Below are 22,566 nucleotides of genomic sequence, written 5' to 3' on the forward strand. Positions count from 1 at the left end.
GTGTTTGACTTAGTGTTGGATGTAATTATAATGTTATGTAGATTTAGTTATGTGTTTATTATATGTGTTTTGGTGTATTTTATGTTGATATTTGTTGTTGTGGGTTTTTTTTTTGTTGCGGGTGGGTTTTGTGTAAATTTTATTTACAGGACCTCAGTTTAGTGCAAGGATGGAGTTGTTAATGTGCTTTTTTAAAAAAAATAAAGGACAATGTTGTTTCTTGTTTTATTACAAGCTACTGTACATTTCCTTTTTTTCTGGTTGTTGGAGCATTTTTTCAAAAACTAATTTAATCTTTTTAAGGGTTTTGTTACTCAGAGGATTTGAGGATTCAGAGGCATTGGATTTCCCTTTTCTACAGTTGTATTTTGAATTTTTTTGGGGGGTTTCCTTTTTTAATGGAGTATTTTTTCCTTGGATTGGTGTGGATTTTTTCGTTTGTGAGGACATTCTACAGCTACATAACTGTAAGTAATTTTTTTACTGTTGTGGGTGGGAAATGTTTCTTTTTTCTTTCTCTTCTTTTTTAATATTTATATTATGTCATATAATTTCCAGTTATAGTTAAAATGTTATGACATAAGTATATCTATTCATTGTAAAAAAAGAGAAAATCTTTGTTTTTATGCTTTCTATGCTTCAAAATTTAGCTTTGTGGTTTAATTTAGAAAATTGATTTTGCAATTATGTCTAGATATTGTAGACCTTGGGTATTTGGGTACATCCTAGTTTTATGTTGGAGGGATTTGTACATGGTTTTGGTTTGTTTGCTTAGTTTAGGTCCTATTTTGCTTAGAGATTGCTCTAGTCTGAGCTCTTGGTAGGTTTGTTCTCTTCTAATAGCTTCAATAAGTTTCTGTAATGTAGGCAGTCCTCTTCCAATTGTGGCTTCGAAGACATTATGCCATCCTTCCACTTCATTGGTTGTTTTGGCTTTTGTGCCAAAGTACTGGCATACACATTACACTGGAATATTTGAAATTTAGGTTGTCTACGATGTCCTGATCTATGTAACCTTCCCACCCGGGTGTCTTCGAAGTAGTCGAGCAGGGCACTTAATTTTGTTTAATTGGTTTGATAGAAAGGAATTTCTATTAGTAAGTTGCAGTGATTGGCTACTTCTGTAGTAGGTACATAGGCCAGGACGATACATTTTTTAATTTGATAGGCAAAGTTTCTGTTAGTTGAATATTCTATGCTTAAAGTAGATTTTAGTAGGTGCCTCCATATGCTTTGGTTAAATTGGTAGAAGCACCCTTGTATTGCAGTGTGTGATAAAGTTTGAGTATTGCCTGAATCATTGCCTGTTCAAAATCTATTATTATTCTTTGGGGATAGTAATTTTCTGTAAATTGTTTTAGTGTCATTAGTACTTCTATATAGGTGGTGTTATTTTTATTAGGGAGTATTGCGTAAATTAATGGGATATTTGTCTCTTCAAATTCACCATGAATTGTATACAGTTGATAAAATGGTTTGGGACAAACTTCAAATGTTCCGTCCATCATCCACGTTTTGCAGTTTTTAAGATTTTGCAAATTAGTGTTAGTTGCAAAGATAATAATTATTTTCTCGTGATTTTAATTGTCATAGAGTAAGAATATTTCCTCTTTGTGTGTGATTGTGTATTCTGGGAGTATTTGGATTTCACCAAATGTTGGGGGGATAGTTGGAGTTGGATCTGAAGTTCTTTTAGTTTTTGCTATTAATCTGTGTCCTTCCTCAGAGGAGGCCCGACCGCCAGCACGACAACATGAGGGGTGGAAGCCAGGGGCAGCTGGATGGTAATATTGGAGGGCGGTACACTAACAAAGCTTTTTGAGATGTGCTAGGAGCAGCCAAATCTGGATTGGTAGAGCTTCCCTGATGGATCGATTGAGCCATGCAAAGGACGTGCTGCACAGAATTAGCCTCCATTATACATGGTGGGTCAGAATGTTTATAAATATGGGTGCACAAAGATGATTGTGATAATGCTGTAGGTAGGGCCTGAGCCTGAACCTGGGAGGATGCTCCAGCCCTTGAGTTATCAGTGACGACACAAGAGCTGGTACTCTGACCTCTGCTTAATGGATTTCTCTGAAAATCAGAGAGCCAACTGTTTATGCTTGAGTGTAGATTATTCCCCTTTAATGATCCCACTACTTGCTTGAGCGTGGAAATCCGGGTATCAAATGCATTTAAAGCTGTGATGATCTTGATTTCCAGATTTTTAAAAGGCTGTCTTCTGAAGTTTCCTTCCTACTGGCTGTTAAATTGTCCATTGCTGGTGTAAGTGAAGCCTTCCCACGATCAGGTATAGACTTCTTTGTTGATTTAGTAGAAACAAGCTGCTGGGGGACAGAGGTTTTGTGTTGGGCCCCTAGTTTGCAGGTTTTAACGGGACAATTCAACATAAGGTCCCTAGGTGTAGACATTGAATCCTGGGTATTAGAAGAGCCAGTCAAAGTGTCTGTGGAGGTTGGGGAGGCATGGAGGTTGAACGTGTAATGATGTTTTTGGGATCAACCATTCTCCCGGTCAAAGTGTCCATCTCTTGGGATGTAACTTGATGGTTCACATCCAGCTCTATTTCAGCACTGGTAATCTCCTCTGATAACACCCCCACATCTTGATTTAAAAAAGACAGAATCGATGTGCTGGCTCTTGGCCTTTTATCCCCCTGTTAGTTGTTTCCGCCTTTCTCTTCGCCATGCTCAGAATAGAAATGACACTAAGCTGTGAGCAAACAAGCCAGTGACAGGGAAGTCAGAGCACTATCAAAATACTGGAAGACATCTGCATGTGTAACCACTCGCCATCAGCAAAATCAGCAAGATCTCTGAGGTCCAGCCTCCAGAAGAAAGAGGAGTGGCCCAGCCCAGTCTATTCCGGGCTATGATGGACTAAGACGGGCCCGCCTTGGCCCGGTCATGGCCCGGGCCGAGCCCGGAAGCACCCACGTGCACCCCGTGCTGCAGGATGCCTCTGTGCAGTTTATGGTGCTCTGGCGCAGCATCAGTGCCCTGTTACACCAGGGGGCTGGGCCGGAAAAACAGCAGGCTCATTGGAGGCTCCTGCGCTGCGGGACACCTCTGTGCCGTTTGCGGCGCTCCTGTGCCATGTCAATGCCGTGTCACACCAGGGGGCAGGGCCAGGAAAACTGCAGGGTTGTTGCAAAGTCCTTGTATTTTATTTCTCAATGAATCGTCAAGCGTTGGTATCTTTTCATCAAAAGTTCTATTTATTAAACATCCAATTTTCCAATGCCAGCCAAAATGTTTCATCCCTTAAAGATACTTCATCAGGGCCAAGTAAAGCGGCCCCCAGTAGAGGCTCCACGCAGTGTTATGCAGGGACTCCTTCGCCGGGATGCGACTAGCTCCTACACCTTCTCAAAGAACAGCTGTGCTGTGGGTGCCACTTCCCCTACTCGCTGAGTGCCCAGAGGGCAGCCATCTTTGGTGGGGACGGCAACCAAGACAGGGTTGATCTTTTACAGACCCCGTTTTTAAATGTTTTGTTGTAATCACAGCGACCATTCTCTAGTGTATGTGTCTTTGGATAAATCGGCCAAAGACATACATCCAGAGTGCACATAGAAACTGTGAGCCTAGCACTGGTAACTATATCATGCCTGTCCAACAGTTTTTTGTTGCACTAATTCTGGAAAATCGGGAAACGATAAAGGCCGATTACTGTACGACAAAGGCGTAGATATTTTTAGCGTGACACTAACAGTGGCAGCAAAACACAGGGGTTTGAAAATCTCAGGATACCCCAACTAATGTAAGTGTTTTACTGCCTAGACAGGTGATAGGGCACCGTGCCACTGTCTTTTGGTGGTTGAAGGTTGCCCAGAGTTCAGGGAAGTTCTACTCCAGGGGAGTCGGAGTTTTGGAAGTCCAGGGCTCGGCACAGCAGGCAATTCTTGGTTACCTGGGTCAGAGGTGCCGAAGGTCTTGGAATGCAAAATCAGTTCTTCATGTACTGTGTGCAGCTACAGGTGTAGTGATTGCAGTCTGTCGCTGTCTGGGCAGTCGTGTCCTAATTGCTGCTTTCACGCAGTCGATGCCACCAGAAAGCAAGTACAGGCTCACATGAGCGAGGCTGTTTCCAGTGATGGTCGCAGGTGCTGTGAGGATCCCTCTGGCTGCTGGATGCGTTGAAGGGATCGGTTACCTGACTGGTGATGAACAAATCTTGGCTTCTGCAACTTTTAGTTGACGAGGTGGATCGCTTCGACATGGTCCATGCCGGTCTTCACCTCATGGCGGTCTTTACCAGTGGCGTGCTGGGGACCAGTACCACTAGTCCAAAGGGAGGTCCCAGGCAATTGGCAAAGCCTTGTGGCTTCCGGGTTTCTTCAAGTTTCAGGTAGGGATATCAGGCTGCAGTTGTCTAGTCCTCTGGTGGTTGGGTTTGGTGCCGGTTTCTTCTGCAGCAGGGCTCAGTTCCTGGATTAGCAGCATATCTACTTTAGGTCCAGGGAATTTGAAATCAAGGTCTTGGGTAGGCACCTAAATACTGAATTTAGGGGTGTTACAGGGGGAGAGAGGTAGTAGCCAAAGGGCTAATTACCTTTAGAGCGTTTACACCCTCTAATGACTACTTCCTGTGGTAAGAGGCACTACCCACGCCCTGATTGGAGGCTTTCTCACCATATGAAGATTATGGAATTTCAGGAGAGGGGTTCACTTCATCTGCCCACCCTACGGGTGATGAAGGCTGAGGGGGGCCCCTCTTCCTCATCTAACTAATTTTCCTGCCTTACCTCCCACCAAAAGGGGAGCAGGAAAGGGGGTTGACCTCCCACACTATCTGGGGGTTCCTGGGTTGGTTTTGAAAAGCGGAATCTCCTTTAAAGCATCTCTCCCAGGAAGGCTATCATGTCGTGAAGGAGGTGTGAAACATCTGCGCACAGAGCAGGTATTGATTCTATCCTCTTAAAGCGCAGGTTTTCCCCTCATGAGGTAAGAAACATATCTGGTGGTGCAAGGCTGATAGAAACCAGCGAGAGATCACACTAGTGTTTGGGTAGGTTTCAAGGGACCCTCTAAAAGGGTCTTCTGTGTGGATTTATGAATACATACAGCTCGAGCATCTGCGCGGATTTATCAAGACAAGACGTTTGCATCTTAGAAAACCATGAAGCCAACATGGAGCTATAAACCTCGTGCTGACAAGCATCCAGACCATTTATTCTTCATGGCTTACATGTTCACTTACAATGTCACAGAATGGACTGGACATTGTAGGGGCATATCTGCTCATACTGATAGAGTGCCTCCTCCCTCAGGGGTGGCTTACCTATCTCCTGTGCAGTGTAAGTGTGGCATGGCACACAGGGTTCTGTGCCGTGTCATTCTTTTGGATTTTCCTGGACCAAGACTTGCAGCCTTCAGTAGCAGAGTGTGTAGCTGTGGTAAGACGCTCCTAGGATAGCACAAAAAAGTGCTGCAGCCCAAGAGGACCATATTCAGTACCCATGCACTAGTGTTAGAGGTACCATTCACTAGGGACTTTCTAGGAGTGGCTGAAGTTGGGACAATTGTGGTACAGTTTTGGAGAAAGAGATTTGGCACTGGGAACCTGGGTAGCAGGGACCCAGTGAACTTATAGTTCAAAATCACATAAGGCAAAAAGTGGGCCTAACCATGCAAAATGGTTTGCTTTCCTACAGGGACACAACAAGCTTCAAGATACCTTTTAATTCATTCCCAGCTGACCAATTCCAACTGGAACTGACCTGGACCCTTCTCTTGTCTTTGCTGAAGTAATTCTTGACCCCCAGGTGGTGTCCTCAATCCCTTCGGACTCATGGCTGGTGTCAAAGTGCACTTCTCATAACAAATCCTGAAACTTGGGACTTGGAAGCTTTTTGCTATCTTTTTGGTCTGAGAACCAGTGGGGGACCAGGGCCAGCCTGCAAAAGCTGATCCAACTAAGGTGCATTGCTTTTGGTCTAAGATTCAAATTCCTCCGGCTACATTTTTCCCTGTTCACCTACAGCCTGCAGCCTTTCCCCTCTGGAATATTCTAAGGTCCAAAAAGTGACTAAGTCTGAAGATAGAAATCTGCACTGGGTGAACGCACAAAAAGTATCTGGCTGGTGAGAAAAATTATTTGCCCAATTAATTCAAATTCTTCCTGCTCAAAGCTTTTCCACCAAAAGTCAACCGCTTCACTGCAACGTCATCCAGTGCCTAACTGATAAGGTGGATCCAACTTAGCCCACTGTTTGCTACCTTACCGCGCTTGAATTCCATTCCAGAGACTACATCCAACAGTAAGATTTTTCACCAGGATGAACCTGTTCTTGTATTCTACCAGCACTCCATTGCAATTGGCCTTAAAGCCTACCCTTGTTCCGCTCAAGCCCAACCAGATGACTGTGGTTGCCCCTTAATGCTTTTAGGGGTATTTTGAACTTTAAACTTTAACAACTCGTAAGTCTATTTCTACATCTTGGATTTATGCCATTTTGGTGTCATTTTGTTCATTAAATTGACTCTACTTCTCTAAATTGCTGATTTTACTTGTGTTTTGTTTTAAATGTTTTACTGTTTGGCTACTGCATAAGTACTTACCTCATTGCCTCTAACTTAAGACCATCTTCTCTGTGCACAGCACGAGGCAGATGAGCTCAGGTAAATTTAGTGTCTACAATGTTTCACCCTGACAAGGACCGTGGCAATTATTAGAGGTGCGTACTCATTTCCTTCAAATAATTTCCAATACCTCCACTTTTTCAGAGATGCCCTGAAGTTCTATACATGAGAAACATGTATTCCCATCAGCACAAAATTTTACTATTGGGTCTATGCTTAAAACTGTTATAGACTGGCTAAGTGTGTATAAAAAAAACATTGAACTGTTCTTCACACACCTTGCTACAGGTGAGCTGCAAGATCAGAAGAAAGCTGAAAATGGTAGTAGGGTGAAGGGTGAACAAGATGACGGTGGAGATTTATTAGGCTTGTAAGTTACCATATATCACCATGCAGAATGCCTCAAAACCCTCTCAGGAATAATATGTCTGTAGAGGATGGCCTTGAGTGAAGGAAAAATCTGCTTAACTTCGATTGAACTGCCACAATGTAGTCTATGTAAGCCTCCATAAAAACTGATCATCAAACTTTTGTCTTACTGAGCTGTGACAAGCATCATCAAATGCTGTTGAGATTGTTGCTTTGAGCGGAAGGAGATGCAGGATACGCTAGGGAGTGGGGGAAGTGAATCGAGAATGTAGCCGTGTAGTGGAGTGCTCTGGCTGCTCTGACTGAAAAAAATCAGTGGCTGGAGGTGGAGGAAGTGAAATGAAGCCGTGAGAAACTAGCCTGGTGAGTGGAGATCAACAGGTGCTATAATTCAACAGCCGATAGTATTGTGTGCCGTGAGTCTGCTCTGCTCCTGCTTCCCTGTGAAAAAAAATAGGCCAAGTAGTTGAGGCCGTGGGAGAGAGGAAGAGGAAAGAGAGGGGCAGAAGGATTTACAGGCTGTTGGGTGTTAGCCCTGCGGCACTCAGGAGTTTTCTGTGAAGTACAGAGATGGACAGTTTAGACACTGGTGTGACTTGAGCCAGCAGGTCTCCTTGCCCTTAGCCTTTCCCTCTCACCATTTTGACTGACTTGGACACCCGAATACTCTGTGACTCACGTGAGGTTTTTTGCATGTGAGAGTATGACCATCTGAACGTCTGCGTTGGTCCATTACATCACCGTACCACTGCAACCCTATTACTAAAAAGTGCTTTCAAGGAATTATGGAATTAACTAGTGTGCTAATGTCTAGCTATGCTGTTCAGCCCAGCATACCTTTGTTGGTACTCTGGGTTTCCTGCTGATGGCTATCACTGGTTCAGTGGCAAACTCGGCCTAGAAGGTCACCTCCCGACACCATGAGGAGTTGTGAGGTGGATCACTGAGTTGAGGAGGGCAGATAATTTGAGGGGCAGCAGCCAAGTACAGGAGCTGGCTAGGGATTTGTTGAATTGATTGAGGAGAGACTTGTCATTAGCACTATCACCAATGTTTATGATTACACGCATATCTGAATTTTGGTAATTTTTGTATCTATTAGTATTTGTTTGTAGCAGCACATTGAACTGTGAGCTACTGTGATATTGTTGTACATAGAGGAAAAGCTTAGCTTGGATTGGACGAAAGGGTACCTTTAGTCCAATCAATTGGGACACAAAATCTGGGTACCTGAAGTGAGGTAAGATAGCGTTAGGAGGCTGAATAAGCATAAGGAATATGAGTCGCTGCAGTTGGAAAGTGAAATTGCTCAGATGCCTCATCTGACTGTGGGGCGAATTCATTTTTACCAGTCTGAGAGTTTAAAATGTCCTAAATATTCACCAGTCGAGATATGGCCAAAAGAAAATTGAAAGTTCATCCTAAATTGCCACTGAACAATGCTCAAATGAAAAGTAAGTCCTTGCTTAAGAGGAGTGCCTGCATGGATGAAGCTTCATTGCAAAGTATGCCAATGTCTGTGGGGTCACTAATTTTGCTGAGAACAGGGTCGTTAAAGAGTAAGACATTGAGGAAAAATCCTAATGGTTTAAAAACGAGTCTTGGTCTGAACTGTGGTGGCGAAGTGAGCTAAAGAACAATGACGGATTTAACCCAGATCTAATAGTGACTGGGGAGAGTGTCTGAAATGTTACTTTGTTCGCCCTAAGTTGGAAGGGTATGCCCAAAGTGGTCCCTTGCTCACTTTGCCACTGGATTCCAGCTAGCCTGGCTGATGAGGGGTGTTACCCCGAAACCGGACCCAGGATGCTTGTTTCCGGTCCAGGGATGAGCTTGCTTGGCAGTTCGGGATGGACTGTTAACATGAAGCACAGGGTCAAGACTGATTTGCATATAGCTTGGTCTGAACTGGGGTGGCGGAGTGAGCTAAAGAACAATGATGGATTTAACCCAGATCTAATAGTGACTGGGCGTGAGTGTCTGAAAAGTTTCAGCACTCCATCCATAATTTTTTGTGTTTCCTTTAAAAACTAGTCCTGACATGATATCACAAAAGGGTGTCTATTCATATACTCCAAGATATAGAAAGACCAAGGAGGATAATAGTATGAGAAGCTCAAGGGCAAGAAAGATCATACCGTTCTCTCTGCTGCAAACAGACAATTTGTATACTGTTAAAGATCTACATAAGGAGCACTACAAGATCCTCAGGTGCCAAGTATGAATGAAAGCAAGGAGGACAAGGTTGGGCCGGATAAGGCAAGTGTGACATCTGAAAGTATGTGTTGCAAAAAAGTCTGCATATCTGACTAATGGGTACCTATTGTGAAAAATGGAATCACCAAGAACGAAATAAGAGAGCTTGTTTTAATATGGGTAAAATGCAAGGGGCACAAGGTTTATAGGCAGTTGGAGTTTGAAAACAGCTCAGGGGGGGCTGGATGGGGAAAGGCTAAACACGGAATTCAAATAGGTGGAGATCCTAACATGTCCCCATCTAGAGTTATGGATTCAGAATACGCCTGTAAAACTGGTATTATAGATGATATAAATGGTATGTGCTCAGGGGCTTACCAGATAGCTAAACCCAACCAAGTGTCAGTATGTGCAGGGATTCGCATGCACCTTAGAAAAGATGCCCATCTTTCAGATAACTTAATGAGGCACAAATAGGGCTCTAAGCCAAATGCTACAACTAATGAACCTCTTTCAGAATTATGAATAAAAAGGCCAGGGTCTACTGAAAATAAAGGGTCTGAGAGGGCAAATATCATGGGTGATGGTAAAATAAGGATGGTGTATCCCTGCCACATGACCTGGATTACAATTGTTTAGTGATAAATTAATTTTAGATATAATACCTGGGAGAAAGCAGAAAAGAACGGAAGGAAATGCCTCTATGTTCAATGCTGTTTGGGAAACTCGAACTTGAAAAAGGTAATGATTTGTCGAGCCACAAATGCAAATAATTTCTTAAACTAAGTCAAGAGCTATGTGAAACATCATCAGAGAAACAAATAAAGTACTCTTTCCCCTATATGGCTGACTCGTTGAGTGAAAGTTGTGTGTTTCATTGGGAGTTCAATAGACCTACTCTAAATAGGGATATGGGAGCTGAATACAATCGAGGTATTGACCTTGCGTTAGGCTCTGATATGATGAGGGCTATACAACGTATATTGGAATCCCTCGTGACTCTGATGAAAAGGGTATTTAAGGATTCGGACCACAACACTGAGATCACCACAACTTTACTATCTAATCTAATATAACTTACGAAGGGAGGGCTTAATAAAAAAGGAGCAAGAATGGTCAGTTTTTCTTTAATGATGAATAAATTCAAACCCTGAAATATCCCTTGAATTTCATAAAGATTAACAGAGATGTAGTGTTATTGTTGTACAGACAGGAAAAGTTAAAGCTTGGATTGGACAGAAGGGTCTCTCTAGTGCAATCAATTGGGACACTAAGGGGCTTATTTACAAGGCCTTTGCGCCACTTTTGCGTCAATTTTAACATGGGAAAAATGACGCAAAAGTGGCGCAAGGGGCTTGTAAATAAGCCCCTAAGTGTGGGTACACACTAAGGTGCCGATTACGATCCTGTAAAAACCGGGTACGAACCGTCGGACGGAGCATATTCTCCGTCCGACGCGTACCCGGTCGTAACAATATACAAACATGGAAGTACGATTCGCACGGAAATACCATTTCCGTACGAATCGTACAAAACCCCGACCGACGAAAATAATCATACAAATGTGATCCGGGAAAGCGCCGATGTGACGTCGGGACGCACGCAGCCTGCCATTCACGAACCAGGAAGTACGATTCGCACCGACGTCATCCCGCACGGACAATATTTCCGGCAGCCAAAAACTGCCGGGAAATCAGGACGACGCGAACAAGAAGTACCTGTACGCGACGGACAGACATGGACCCGAACCTACGTGTCATCCCGGCCCTCATAGCAGTCGACCTCCTCCACAGGTTACGACGCAGACGCCGCAGAAGGTCAGAACAACAAAGGGAGGGGGGAAAAGGGGGGGCAGGAGCAGGGGCAGGCCACAAAACCCCCACCAAAGTCACACAGCACACATGCCCTGGACATACCTGACGCCCTGGTCACTACGAAGGGGTGGGGGCGTGTCCAGCAAAGCCAGCGTCCGCCACAATGGAAGTGCTTGACGACGTGAACCGGCAACACAACAATACAGGTACGTCCCGTACCCATGCCTTAAGAGCGTGGGTACGAGTCGTACCACGCCCACACCTACGTCACCCCAACAATGGCGGGACGGCTGTACCCACGTGGCAAAGGCCTGGGTACGGCCCGCACAAGCATTCCATAGCGTGGGTATGGATATGTACGGACCGTACCCCCACCCGCGTATGCATGGAGCGTACCCCCCACCCCAACCGTGTATGTATGACCCGTACCCTCACCCGCGTACGTATGGAGCGTACCCCCCACCCCAACAGTGTAAGTATGACCCGTACCCTCACCCAGACCCGTACCCTCACCCGCGTATGCATGGAGCGTACCCCCCACCCCAACAGTGTAAGTACGACCCGTACCCTCACCCGCGTACGTATGGAGCGTACCCCCACCCCAACCGTGTATGTACGTACCGTACCCCCACCCCAACCGTGTATGTACGACCCGTACCCCCACCCCCGTATGCATGGAGCGTACCCCCCATGCCAACAGAGTACGTACGGAACGTGCCCCCACCGCTGTATGCATGGAGCGTACCCCCCACCCCAACCGTGTATGTATGACCCGTACCCTCACCCGCGTACGTATGGAGCGTACCCCCCACCCCAACAGTGTAAGTACGACCCGTACCCTCACCCAGACCCGTACCCTCACCTGCGTATGCATGGAGCGTACCCCCACCCCAACAGTGTAAGTACGACCCGTACCCTCACCCGCGTACGTATGGAGCGTACCCCCACCCCAACCATGTATGTACGTACCGTACCCCCACCCCAACCGTGTATGTACGACCCGTACCCCCACCCCCGTATGCATGGAGCGTACCCCCATGCCAACAGTGTACGTACGGAACGTGCCCCCACTGCTGTATGCATGGAGCGTACCCCCCATGCCAACAGTGTATGTACGACCCATACCCCCACCCCGTATGCATGGAGCATACCCCCACCCCAACCGTGTATGTATGACCCGTACCCTCACCCGCGTATGCATGGAGCGTACCCCCACCCCAACAGTGTAAGTATGACCCGTACCCTCACCCGCGTACGTATGGAGCGTACCCCCCACCCCAACAGTGTAAGTACGACCCGTACCCTCACCCGCGTATGCATGGAGCGTACCCCCCACCCCAACCGTGTATGTACGACCCGTACCCTCACCCGCGTACGTATGGAGCATACCCCCCACCCCAACAGTGTAAGTATGACCCGTACCCTCACCCGCGTACGTATGGAGCGTACCCCCCACCCCAACAGTGTAAGTACGACCCGTACCCTCACCCGCGTATGCATGGAGCGTACCCCCCACCCCAACAGTGTAAGTATGACCCGTACCCTCACCCGCCTATGCATGGAGCGTTCCCCCACCCCAACTGTGTATGTACGTACCGTACCCCCACCCCAACCGTGTATGTACGACCCGTACCCCCACCCCCATATGCATGGAGCGTACCCCCATGCCAACAGTGTACGTACGGAACGTGCCCCCACCGCCGTATGCATGGAGCGTACCCCCCATGCCAACAGTATATGTACGACCCGTACCCCCACCCCGTATGCATGGAGCGTACCCCCACCCCAACAGTGTAAGTATGACCTGTACCCTCACCTGCGTACGTATGGAGCGTACCCCCCACCCCAACAGTGTAAGTACGACCTGTACCCTCACCCGCGTATGCATGGAGCGTACCCCCCACCCCAACAGTGTAAGTACGACCCGTACCATCACCCGCGTACGTATACGTCCCACCCCAACAGTGTAAGTATGACCCGTACCCCCACCTCGTATGCATGGAGCGAACCCACACCCGTGTATGTTCTAATCGCACATATCCTGAAATAGGAGGGGTGGGTGCCTATCACTCCCAGCAGTGCCCAGACACAGGAGGGGTGGGTGCAGAGTCCTCCCAGCAGTGCCCAGTCACAGGAGGGGTGGGTGCAGAGTCCTCCCAGCAGTGCCCAGACATAGGAGGGGTGGGTGCAGAGTCCTCCCAGCAGTGCCCAGACATAGGAGGGGTGGGTGCAGAGTCCTCCCAGCAGTGCCCAGACATAGGAGGGGTGGGTGCAGAGTCCTCCCAGCAGTGCCCAGTTACAAGAAGGGTGTGTGCAGAGTCCTCCCAGCAGTGCCCAGTCACAGGAGGGGTGGGTGCAGAGTCCTCCCAGCAGTGCCCAGACATAGGAGGGGTGGGTGCCTATCACTCCCAGCAGTGCCCAGACACAGGAGGGGTGGGTGCAGAGTCCTCCCAGCAGTGCCCAGTCACAGGAGGGGTGGGTGCAGAGTCCTCCCAGCAGTGCCCAGTCCCAGGAGGGGTGGGTGCAGAGTCCTCCCAGCAGTGCCCAGACATAGGAGGGGTGGGTGCAGAGTCCTCCCAGCAGTGCCCAGACATAGGAGGGGTGGGTGCCTATCACTCCCAGCAGTGCCCAGTCACAAGAGGGGTGTGTGCAGAGTCCTCCCAGCAGTGCCCAGACATAGGAGGGGTGGGTGCAGAGTCCTCCCAGCAGTGCCCAGACATAGGAGGGGTGGGTGCCTATCACTCCCAGCAGTGCCCAGACACAGGAGGGGTGGGTGCCTAACACTCACAGCAGTGCCCCTGCAAAGAAAAGGGTGGAGTACCCACAGATCCAATGCTCACAAATGTCACTCAGGTGCACAAAGATCCTGCAGTACATGTACCACATGTGTGCGAGGCTGGGAGTATACACATGCATAGCGCCAAAAAGAAAACATGTACACATGAAGTCATGGCAACAGTCTACATACACAAGTACAGTGACCACCAAGGACGCCACGAATGATGCAGGTGGAGACATCGCTCAGCATGCATGGCCCAAGTGTAACGAGTCCGTCACACACCCAGCCAATGTAGACACAGCTCAGCACCACATATTGGAAAGACCCTGCAGGGAAGATGTCAGGTTACACAGAGGAAGGAACACACCTTGGGATGATGACACCATGCAGTAACTGCGTACATGAACAAAGTTATGTAGCCAACAGCTTGTGATGGCACCCAGATACCAGGATCCACCCTATGACCAGCACAAGACTACAATTCCCACACACCCAACACATTACCACCACCCAAAATAATGGGGCAGGTCCACCAACAGCAATACCAGACAGACAGTAGTGTACTAAGGAAAAATAAATTGTTTTATTCAGCATCAAAAAAATGTGTTTGTCCCTTGAAAGTTCAAAATGTACAAGGCTCATAGGGCAATGCAAAGTTCACATCCAGGTGGGGGACACAGTGGGACGCGTGTCCCCTAGCTTGCCTGCACACTCAGACACCTTCGTCTTCCAGAGCGGGGAGGGCATCATGTGGGGGGGAAGGACCAGGCACCGCAGGGACATGAGGGCGAAGGGTAGGCGTCGTGGGTGCAGGGATGGAGGACACCACCACAGGGGGTGGGTCAGGGCCAAAGGCGGAGGCCAGGATGGCGCTGCACACCTTAGCAAGGTCCTCCAGCGACTCCCCTGCACCCGAAGGAACCACAGGCCCCAAGGAGGGGGGGGGGGCGGAGGGATGGGTCGCAGCGCCACTGGGGGAGGGTGTGGACAGGGGGGGGACTCAACCACCCTGACCGGGGACTCCCTTGACCGCTTGCGGGGTGGTGTCACTGTGGGGCTCAGGGACAGAGCGGCCATGAAGGAGTCTTTGCCGGATATGTGGCCAGGAGAGCTGAGGGGAGGGGATTTGGAGGGAGTGGATTGGGTGGAATGCGGACTCCCACTCTGGCTGCGTGTCTTACGTTTGCCCCCGACCCAGTGGGTGTGCCTACTTCACCCTGTGTGTGCGTGCCAGGAGGTGTGCGTTTGACCTTCCCTGCTGGTGTGGTGCCTGTGTCTGTTGTGGTGGGTGCATGCTGACGTCTGGGTGTACGTGGGACAGGCATGGGAGTGGGAAGTGTGGATGGGTCAGGGGTAGGGAGTTGGACGTAGCGCTGCAGGAGACCCACTGCTGCAGTCAGTGTCGACTCAATGGACCTCAGCAAGTTGCGTTGGTCAGCCTGCGATGAGAAAATGCCCTCCAAGTATGCCTCCATGTTGTGCAGCACTTGGCTGTGGCCATGGAGGACATTAAGCATCGCAGCCTGACCAACCTGCAACTGCCGCTGGATGTCCACAGACTCGGCATTGGTGGCAGCAGTGGAGACAGGGGCAGGGGGTGCGGTCCCTGGCAGGAAGGAGACATGTGGTGACTGGGCACGCTGGGAAGGGACACGAACAAGTGGGAGGCGGCTGATGGCAATGGAGGGGGCGGGGAGAGATGTTGTGCTGCTGTCAGCTGCTGGTGCAGCCTCCGCCCACTCGGAGAGATCATCCTCGGACCCGTCAGCTTCATATTCTGTCGTGCCAGTGGACAGGTCCTCGGCCTCACTCTCCTCCACCTCAGTTCCACTCGATGTGCCAGGCACGATGTCACCGCTGGCACTGGTGCTCGGTCCCTCCGCTCCGTCTGTGCTCATGTCTCCCTCCGTGTCCCCCGACGATGCTGTGGGCAAGGTGAAGAGACAGCAATTAATCATACACCTGTATACATATGTCACATGAGTCCAATCTACATAGGTTACAGTGCATAGCCTGAAAAGAAAGATCAGTAACATCTACAAAACAAGGTACAGATGTAGGGCATGCAACACACAGTTGGTTGACCCACCATGCCACTAAAAAACTATGGAGAGCATGACACAATAGCAAATGACATGAAATGGAGTTTGACAGAGGAGCCAGGCCCTGGGGACAATCCAGCACTGCATCTGCACCACACAGCGTTGCCGAAAATAGAGATGAGCAGGGACCATATCCATGAACTTGAGGCACATGCTGCATAGGTAATACTGAAAACATGCCCACCATGACTGGCTCACTTACCTTGAGTGCATGTGCAGACAAACATCACACACTGGCCAGACCTAGCAAGGAGATATCAGGTTTTGACATGTAGGCTTTGCCCGCACCAACCACCCCCTACATGAGACAATTTGTTGAGACACAGGAAGCACTTACATCTCTTAGTCTGGGTGAAATACACATGGGCTGGATGAATGCAAGATTGGACACCAAATACCCAAGGTGCGGCCTGTTCAAATAATCATGTACAAATGGGCAGCATCAGATGATTGTAACAAGACACACAGGCACTGGCCACCGTGAGTATGAACAAGGAAAATCAGGTCAGGCTGTACAGTGGACACTTGTACTACATTTTACGTCAATATACATGGTGCCAGGGGACAAGGGCACAGAGCACAACCTATGCTGTAGACACTGAGAGTGTCCACATTTTGTGATGACACACATGACACCTAGGAAAATATGCCCCAGGGGACAGTAGTGGCCACACAACTCCATGGTCCTGAATGGGAATGACTGCAACACACGCCACCATCCCTGCACTATGCGTATCGCACACTCATGCACATCATGTCACGGGCCACAACATAGGACATGCGTGCTGTAAGGCATGACACTTGAGAGACTAACTCCCATGTCTGGACTCAGCATCAGTGCCAACTGACATGGAACCCACAAGTACTGAACTGGACAGGGCACAGGCAAGGTCCCAAAACCTGTTACACACCACCCCCACACATGATGCTACAGGCATAGTTCACATGGAGAAAGTGCCAGCCTAGATAACCTTGTGAAGGAGTGACTACACACAGACCAGGGAACACATTGCAAGGAGGGGAAGGGAGGCAGGAGAGCACCGCTATACTGTGGGTAACTGGATCTGCACAGCACCTTTAAACCCTGGCAGTGTATCCATGCAACTGTGCACTTACATATGCTGGTGACACACAACAAACACACATGTACCTACCCCCTTCCTGCTGCTGCTTCTCCTTTAAGCGCCTGTCCAAGTCTGGAAATACCACCGCCAGCACACGCTTGTGGATGTGGGTCAGATGGCGGCGCCCGCGGTTCTTATGGGTCTCAGGTGAGTCCCCCAGCAGGACCCGTGCGATCCTCCACGTCCAGCACCGGATATCCTGCCAGCGTTTCCTCACCTGGGCCAGGCGCCGCTTGCGACCCTCCGTCCTCCTCACGGCACTGACGGCGTTCATCCATATCTGCTTCTTGGCAGAGGCGCCTACCTGTGAGTATGAACAAGTGACACTACATCAATACACCTGGCACATGTCACAGAGACACATATTAGAACTATTTTGCTGTTTACAACAAGGCATGGTATGCATCCAATGCATTGCACCTTTGTCATAGGGACATGATCCTCTGGGGAAGGGCAAAAGCAGTACGTGCCATTGAAAGTACACAGGTGGAATGAGGGCAACAACACAATCAATGATCCAGGCTCACACTGTGCATCAGAAGGTACACCAGGATAATGTGCAGCACCTCTAAGCAGTCACATGCCACAGGCCACTGACGCTACCGCAGCAGAGTACACAGACACACACAGGCACAGGACATTCACCTGCCATTGCCAAATACGGATACGCGAGAACACCCATAGTGATAGTGAGCGTACGCACGCGTGTTCTGGCCGTACCACTATGGGTACGCATACGTGAGAACACCCATAGTGATAGTGAGCGTACGCACGCGTGTATGGTCCGTACCACTATCGGTACGCATACGCGAGAACACCCATAGTGATACGGACCGTACACACGCCTGTACGCTCACTATCACTATGGGTGTTCTCGCGTATCCATAGTGGTACGGACCGTACACGCGTGCGTACGCTCACTATCACTATGGGTACACATACGGCAGCACTCCCATAGTGATAGGGAACGTACACAGGCCCTCTGAGCGAATGTACGGCGCCTTTCACACATCACAGTGGTGACAGGCAGCACACAGGAAGGAATAGGGCTGACATACTTGTCCATGGATGGACATCAAGGCATTGTCTGGGCAGTACTACATGTGTGGAGCACAGGTGTGAAAGGATGTGATGTGGCACATTACTCCTGAGTCGAGAGGGCACCAGATGTATGATGAGATGTGTACAGATGTTATGTGTGATGGTGCAATGTGTGCCAGGCATGCCCTTAACTCCTTTGACATGTGTGCATGTCGTACTGCACACTTGGGATGAGCGTCACTGGCATGGCACAGTCAACAACACACGCAAGTGTCCCCTGATGCCCGCTACAGGGGTTACCACACCAGACATGTGACTACCCACGGTGCACGATGTGTCTATGTCATTTATGTGTGGGGTGTTCCCATTAGCTTGATGTTGGTGCTCCCTCAAATGCATCAGCTGTTGCAGCAACCAACATGTGTCTGTGTGTAGATGGACATGGCACACTGTTACGCACACCAGGCCACATGTGGTATCGGATGTGAGGTGCGTATGTATGCATGGGACACGGAGTAGCGTAACAAGGACATGTCTGCATCCTCTCAATGAATGTGTGGTGAGTCATTACATGTACACCTTATTGGCAAGGTGTGTGGGCTGTCCTAGTGTGATGTCGTGTGACCTGTGGCTCTAGTGTTCCACTACCAGTCTCTGAAATCGACATCCTACTTCTGCTGATGTGTTGATGTATGTCACTCCTGTGTTGCGTCTGGCTGTTCACTTACACTGGGACACAGCTAATCCCATGCCATGGCATGTGGAGGTTCACAATCTCCGTGTGTAGCTGGGTCTTGGTAGGAGTGTCACCTGGCAGCCATACGTGTCCGGGGCATGTGGCACATACCTGACTCCGTATGTCGCATATGTGTATTGACAGATTGACATGTGCTCAGTACAAAAAAAGTGTTGTTGTAGTGCACTCACTCTTCCTTGTCACTTCCAAATTACTGCAGAGTGCCGCCTCTTCCCCGACCAATTCCGGACTTGGCTGATATGCGGGAGAATGACTGTATCCGGTGCTACCGCTTCCCCCAACCGTTGATTGAGGAGTTGACGGCGAGGCTGGCACCACACCTGCAACCGCTGCACAGGTATCCTACGGCACTGACACCCAAGCTGAAGATAATGGCAGCCCTGCATTTTCTTGCCACGGGTACCTTTCAATATACCATAGCTCATGTTGGTGGCATGTCCCAGAGCATGTTCAGCCGTGTGCTGCATGATTTCTTAGAGGCCATGTTGCTTCACCTGGATGAGTTCATCCATTTCCCTACTCCTGAACTGTTGACTGGGGTCAAGCGTGGATTCTATGCCCTGGGAGGGATGCCCCATGTCATTGGGTCCATAGATGGGACACATTTGGCTTTGGTACCACCACAGGCACAGGAGGTGGCGTACAGGAATTGCAAGCACTACCACTCCATCAATGCCCTTGTGATGTGTCTGTCCAACATGGTGATTTCACATGTCTGTGCTCGTTTTCCAGGATCAGCACACGATGCCTACATCATGAGGCGTAGCAGGGTGCCTGAAATGATGACGCAGCTGCGCAACGAACGAGCATGTGTTGTTGGTGGGTACACTCTGTCTGTCCTGTATTTTGCGTAGACTTCCAGCACGACTGCTTCTCCTGTCCTACTTATGTCCATGTGGTTTCCATGTAGGGGACGCTGGCTATCCCAACATGCCATGGCTGATCACACCTCTCCGCAAACCCATCACGCCGGCCCAGCTCCGCTACAACACCGCCCATGGCCAGACAAGGCGAGTGATAGAGAGGACATTTGGCCTCCTGAGGAGCCGATTCAGATGCCTCCACAAGACCGGCGGCGCCCTCCCATATGCCCCGGCGAAGGTCTGCAAAATCTTCATGGTCTGCTGCATGCTGCAAAACATGGCAGTTGAGAAAGCTGTGCCACTCATCCTGGATCAAGATGATCAGGACCATCCACCCGTGGAGGATGAAGGGCTTGGCAATGGGGCTAGTGATGTGGAGGATGTGGTTCCGCAAGAGGACATCCGGAGTCGGCTCATACGCGACTTCTTTGCTTAGTGGTGAGTACCAGTGTGTGTGTGTGCACTCATTGGTCCCCGTGTGGCATGTGTTGCGATGTGTGTGTCCATCTGCATGTATGCCAAGTGTGTGGATGCGTCACTGGAGTGATGGTGCCAGTGATGGTTGTATTTCCCCAGTCATAATTGTGACCAAGCATGTTGTCATCCTTACATGTGTCGAGTACATGCACATGCAAGTGGCTGTGCTTTTTGTGGCTGACTTCTTGTGTGTCTCTCATCACCAGGTACTTGCGTATGCCGTCTGCTGGTTGCATTGTTGTGGCACTGCTATTCCTCATGGACACGTCATCGTGTGCTGATTCAGCGTTACACGCACGGACAAGTTTGGAAGTCTCCTTAGGGTAAGGGATGCATCAGGGGTGTATTGGGTGTGGCAGTTGTTTACGATGTGTGCACACTGCCCCTGTCGATGTTTGGTTCCACTGCAGACATGTCGCATCACCATGGGACACATGACATGTAGCTGTGTAGACCTGAATAGATGGTCAGACTTGTTGCCAGTCATCTGTGATGGGATAGTGGATTGTGATGATGGCATCAATGTGTGTAACACTGCCCTCGGACACGTACGGTTTGCATTGGCTTGACATGGTGTGGGACTTCCACATCAGAGGATCAATGGTGTATGGCAGCCTCTCCGTGAGCAGCAGGGGGTGTTTAGCTGTTAGCCGACACTTGTGTGCCAGTTCCATGGCTATCACGCATTTGTGCTGCAGAAGGGGGGTTCCAGTGTTGGACCCACATGTTACTCCACATGACCTGTTGATGTGTTCTCCGAGTTGCCTCTGCATTCCCATATACATGAATAATAAAGGTGTCCCTATGCCTCCAAGGTGCCTATTCTCAGTCAATGCTGGTGTGTTGCCACGGTGCATCCGGCATGTCTGGCATGGTTTTCCGTGATAGTGGCTATGTGTCTATGTGTCGAGTAGCAAGATGCTAGCTGTTTGTGTGGGATTAGACTGTGTATTGTGCATGATGTCCATGACTGTGTGGGTATTGTGACATGTGCCATCCCCATGCATCCAACGTTGGCCAGGCCACCATTCTCTGCATCCACCTGACTCAAGCTTGCAGGACATGGTTCTGCCACCTGTCCACACATACCTGGGTGCCCCCCAGGACACTCCACATGATCCCTGACCTCTGCGCATGGCTGTCGCTGTACTCAATATGTCTGTCGGCACGGTTGTGCGGCCACCCCCTCAGCTGGTTGGGCCCATCACGGGTGTGTATGGTGCTCCATGTCCTTCTTGCCTAAAACATTGTGACCCATGTATGTCCTGTGCCAGACTCAGGCCCCAGGGTGTGGATGGTTGAAGTCAAATGAGAACTCAGGCATGGTTAGACTTTACAAGACACATGTAAGGTAATAATGCAAAATGTAGGCATCATCTCTTTATCGTGTAACTTTTAATTTTGGTTGGGGTACGTGGGGGGGGTATGACATGAGGGGCTTTCCGGGTGTGTGGAATCCAAAGTTCACTAGGGGAGTTGGTGTCCTTGCCATTGAAAATCCTCAGAGTCCATGCCACAGTCTTTGTCAACATTGGTCAGACAGTGACCAGCAAGTCCATGTGGCAGAGAATGTCTTTTGCTGCTGTGCTGCTGTTGGTCCAGTGGGCCAGGTGCCAGGCCAGGTGTCCTGGGAGATGGTGCTGTTGCGCTGACCCTCACGGTCTTTTCCGTGGATGACCCGCCCTCCTGCGGGGACCCTCAGAAACAGGTCGTGACGATGTTTGGGATGCTCCGTCGGATGACTCCTCCTCCTCTTGATCCCTCCCTGTGGGTGGTGATGTTCTACGCCTGGTGGCACAGGGAGGGTTGCCCATGTTGTCGGCTATCCGACGGAGTGTACTGTGAATTCCCGTGAACACCGTCACGAGCTCAGCCTGTCTGTCCTCCATCCGCCCTTGGTGTCGCAGTAGACAGGCATGTTGCTCCGCATGTTGCTGGGCCTGCTGGGTCTTGATCTCCACGAGGATGGACACAACCTGGGCCATGCCCGTGGTGTCCTGCCGGTATGTGTCCAGGATGTTTCGGACATGGGAATATACTGGTTCCGCAGCCAACCGGTCAGGCTCGCGCCTCCGCTGTCCTCCACTCCCACCACCCCTGCCCACTTGCACCTGGCCTGCCCTTGTGGGCACATCGGGTCTCTGGGACCCCTGAGGGGTGGCATTGGCGTTGTCGCCTGCTCCTCCTGGGTGCCCGGTACACCGTGTCCCTCCTGGCCAGCCTGGCTGCATTGTGGTGGTGGGGCAGGGATCCTGGGTGTCTCCTGGGATGTGGCAGGAGTGGGGGTGGTGGTTGGCCCAGTTGTACCTGACGCAGGTGCTGCAGGTCGTTGGACACCAGAGGGGCCAGGGTGGTCGGGGTCGGGTTCGTCCACAGAGTGGTGAGAGTCGTCGCTGCCGGTGGGTCCGTCATCCCGCAGAGCCGGGTCCTGTGAGTCTTCCCCCCAGTGTTGGG

This window comes from Triturus cristatus, chromosome 11, assembly GCF_964204655.1.
Source record: "Triturus cristatus chromosome 11, aTriCri1.1, whole genome shotgun sequence".
Lineage (NCBI taxonomy): Eukaryota > Metazoa > Chordata > Amphibia > Caudata > Salamandridae > Triturus > Triturus cristatus.